Genomic DNA, 4594 nt, shown 5'->3' on the forward strand with positions numbered 1-4594 from the left:
TCACACAAATGTAGAGACGCAGAAGTCCCTGTGACACGCACCTCAGTACAAGTGACCCGTGGATGCGGAATCTCATTTGACACACGAGGGAGGAAGGCCAGCTGCACAGCGGGAGATGCCCAGAACATCAGTGAGCGAGACAGAAAGTATTCTGAAGGGACCTGTGCTCGGGTTTCAAAGCTGATTATTATACCCTTTCTGAGATTTCCCACTTCACCTACTGACGGGCTCGTGGCTGAGGCTCCTCTAATAAAAGATGGATGCGCAAGAGGAAAACATACACATTTGTGTAACAGGTTTTATGGAACATGGGAGCCTTTAGAAATGAAGCTCCAAAGAGATGGGTAAATGTATGCTTTTCTTGGAGACAGAGTCTTACCCTGTAGTTCAGTATGAACTCACTGTGTAGCCCATGCTGGCTCTGAACTCACAGGGATCCTCCCGCCTCAGCTTCCTGAGTGCTGGGATTCGTGCGCTTTTTGAATACTGAGTTTAACGAAGAAGTAGACAGTGGTGGAGGATGCCTGGAGGCTAGAATACGAATGGCCAACGGTGAAAAGCCTGGGGCGGCTCACCAAGGTCTGTCCGGATTCCCCTTGGCGCCTTGGGGAGGTTAAGGACTTCGCTTGTCTGTGGGGACCGGGAAGGCACTTCCAGGGTGAGGTGCTCCGGAACTACAAGAGGAGGTCAGAGAATTCTTGCCTGTCCTGCTTCAGGGAAGCAGGAGAGGGCAAGGTCAGGGAGACCACCCACCTCAGTCATTTTCTCAGATGCCACGGTTGGCCTTCGGGTACTATGTTGCGAGCCCCCCTCGGGAGGCGGGGGATGGACGCAGGCGAAGTCCTTCAGGAATGTGTTCTCAGGAACAACAGGATGCACACGGTTTCCTGGCCTCAGCTTGTATTTTATCCCCCAGAGCCTACTCAGGCTTTGGTGGCTCTGTCCCTGCTCCCCACCGCACGTCCCCGTGATTCAGGGTGTTAAGCAAGTAAAATCCCCACTCCTACCCGCTCCAGGTTGGAGTCGTGCATGAATCCAACTGTATTTTTTCTGCAGAAAGATAAGAACCAAGATAAAAAAAGATGTGATTTTTTAAATAAAACAGAGAACTACTCAGCCATAAAGAATGAGAAGCTAGAGAGGTTTATAGCTAGGTGGATGCACACTGAGGCCATGCTCAAGTGAAATTAATAAGGCACACATGTGCAAATGCCAAATAGTTTCTCTGGTGTGAAAAGGTCAAAGTGTAAATAAGGATCAAAATGTGTAATTGACACTGTGAAACAGGAAGAAGCGGGCGGAAGGAGCAGGGGAAGCGGGACGGGTAGGGGAAGGGAAAAAGGAAAAGAAAAAATGTGAGGAAAGGAAAAACATGGAAACACAGTCTTTGTAAACAGGGAAGCGCGGAGGGGCTGAGGGAAGGGCTGGGGAATGGGGAAAAATGAAAACCTGATCAGTCACGCAGAGGTGCAAGATCCCAGCGATGAATGTAACTGTGTTGTGCACCTAACATGCACCAATCAACTTAATAAAGATTAAAAAAGAACAAAGGTATATCATGTACAGCTATAGATTCCCCCTGGTGAATGTGACCATCATGTATACCTACAATGCATCAATAAACTCAGTTAATTAAAAAAAGAAAAAGAAAAGTCAAAAATTGCGCGGTCCTGCTGCGTTCGGGGAGGCGGCTCCCCTGCACCCCGTGCTTTTCCCAGGAGAAGGCCCAACTCTGGCTCAGTGATGCCTCCTCCCGGGGCCTGGGCCGTCTGCCCTCAGAACCCGCTCCGAGTGTGAGCGCCCGGGTCCTCAGGTCCCCCTCACCTCCCATCACCCTCCCTAAAGACAGGTTTCTCCAATCAGCTGTGACCTGCAGCGACTGCGGGACATTCGGGAGGATGCAAATGAGTCACAAACAGAAGGAAGGAGGCAGTGGCCTCTTGCACCCTCACAAGGACAGGTCCCTCCAAGTGGCAGGATGAATGTGGAGCTGAGTGGCCATTGGGGTGCCAGCCAGACACGAGCTCAGGCAGCTTGGAATGACTGCAAGCCGTAGTGAGCACCCCACGGTTAAACATTTCTTTTAAATTCTGAGACTGAAGCAGGCTGGCTTTGAATTTGCAACCCCCCTGCTTCAGCCTCCAGAGTAGCTGGAGTTACAAGCACGCATCACCATGCCTTGCAAAGATTCTCCACGTTTTAGGACTCCAGTGGGCATACTGGACCCAGCCAGACAACCCGAGATGACCTCCCGTCTCAAGTCCTCCACCTTAATCACACCCGCCAAGTGCTGGTGTCAGAGCTGGAGACAAAAGCACAGGTTCTAGAGATTGGGACTTATTAGTATTATTATTTGGTACTGGGGATCAAACTCGGGGACTTATTTTTAAGCTTAGTAGGCCAGATCTAAACTTGAAAGGTGAAACGGTACCTCACTGCAATATTAATAGGTGACTCAAAGATCTCCCCTCAGAGGAGCCAGTGGTATCTTCAGAATGAAACATTTCTCCATTACTGCAGTAGAAACAAATCCCAAGTGAGGCAAGCTGGACCTTAGCACCACCCATAATTCTTAGGGAAGAAATCAGTAATCACTGGCAGTGGCTCCAGAGGGAGTCCGACCTGGGTGGAGGGACTCACCTTAACTGTGGAATTCACCAGGGGGTGGGGCACGAGGGGACACAGACAGGAGTCAGCACCCGCTGGATCATCACCCTGCCACTCTGGGAAGGAGGGACACGCCAGAGGCCAGGACCCAGCTTTTACAGACAAGCTGCTAAGCTGCAGCCTGATCCCAGGGTGCTGGCTGCAGGCAGGCCAAAGTCAGGCAGCAAATCTGCCCCAAACAAGCCCTGTTCCACTTATGGATGTTTATTTTAGGACTGAACTGCAAAGGGTGTCAAACCCTCTTCGCCCCCTCTCTGCACAACATTGTCAGTGCAGAAGCCGCTGCATTCACCTGCTTGTCTCTTGACTCAAAACCAAATGACCTCTGATGACAGTTTTCATATTTCAAGCCTCCCATGAAGCCAGAAGAATAAGGAAAGATTTAAGAAAGACATGAGTGAGTCGATCATGGTGGTGTAGGCCTACAACTGCAGCACTCTGGGAGGCTGAGGCAGGAGAATCACAAATTTGATTCCTACTGGCTGGGAAGTGTCTGACTCAGGGAAGACCTTATACTCACATTGTGACCAGCGTGCTTATTTTTCTCTATTTTGGAATCTTAGCACCAGCTGAGCACCTTTGAGAGGTGGTGGGACCCTCAAAGGGTGGGACCCTGAGATCTAGGCTGCTGGGGACACGGCCGTGGAGGGGACTGTGGGACCTGGCCTCTTTCTTTTTCCCTTTCCGGCTGTGCTGCTGCCACGGTGTGTGCCTTGACGCAGCCTAACAGCAACAGCCTCAGCCTGTCACGGACAGACTTCCTTCCGGACCGGTGGGGCGAGCACCTCTCCTCTTTATAAGTTGGTTTTCCTCGGGCTGCGTTAGCAGGACGGGGAGCTAACTCGGACCAAAGCAATGAAAGCAGAGAGAGGCCGACGTGGAGGTCTCCAAATATGTATTCAGTTCAGCTTAACTCATTCCCTGGTCCGTGTCACGAACCCCCCGAAACGCGCCTTGGAGGCTCTGGGTCCGCAGGTTGGGAGGACGCGCTCCCGGCCCTCCGGTCCTTCCTTTTGGACACAGCCGCCAGGTCCTCCTCATCGCCGGCCAAGGACTGCACGAGCCAAGACAAATGGGCGAAAAGTTTATCTGGAAGTGGGGGTGAGGGAGAAACTGGCCCTGCGCAGTGAACGTGGGCCGAACAAGAGAGGAAGAGAAAAACAAAAATAACTGTACAGTCTGTCATGGGAGACTCCGAGCAGGAGACCGTGAGGAGTCGCGACAGTAGGTTTTCCGCTGTGTCCAGGAGCTTTAGAGCGTCCACATCTCGCGAGAACCCGCGAGAGGCCCACATATGGTCCCTAGAGGCCCTGCTGTGTAGCATCCCGCCGTGCCTCTCTTCCCAGCTCGCCTAAGTCACGCCCTCTCCCCTACCTCAGTGGTACTAACCGACGTGCATATCCCATTGATGCAGAATGAAGTGTGTTTTCATCCAAAGCCTTCATTTCCCGCTTGAGGGATTGATCTAATGTTTATATTTTTACAGAGAAATTATCTTTTGTTAAAGGGAGGGCTTAGTTTTGAGGTAGGGATGACTGCCTACCAAGCTCACCCTGGGACGCCTACTGACATCTAAAGCAAGCATGTTACAGAAGTATTTACTTTCTTTCCACGCTTTCCGAAGCTATACTAACAGTATTTTCTTGCTCCGCCAAATGTACAATTCTGGCACTTTTCCTTAAAAACTACGCATTTAAACACGTGGTGTATACACAGTGGAATGTGACTCAGCCATAAACAAGGATAAATTTGAGTCATTTGTAGGAAAATGGACGGCTTTGAGACTATAATGTTAAGTGAAGTAAAACAGATAAAGAAGGCTAGATGTTGCATGGCTTCTCTTATGTGAGAAACCTAAAATGTAAATAGAGCAAAATAAAGATAGCAAACAGGGAGTAGACTTTTTTTTTTTTTTTTTTTTTTTTTT

This window comes from Fukomys damarensis, unplaced genomic scaffold, assembly GCF_012274545.1.
Source record: "Fukomys damarensis isolate Sample0158 unplaced genomic scaffold, DMR_v1.0_HiC HiC_scaffold_12, whole genome shotgun sequence".
In the NCBI taxonomy this organism is placed as follows: Eukaryota; Metazoa; Chordata; class Mammalia; order Rodentia; family Bathyergidae; genus Fukomys; species Fukomys damarensis.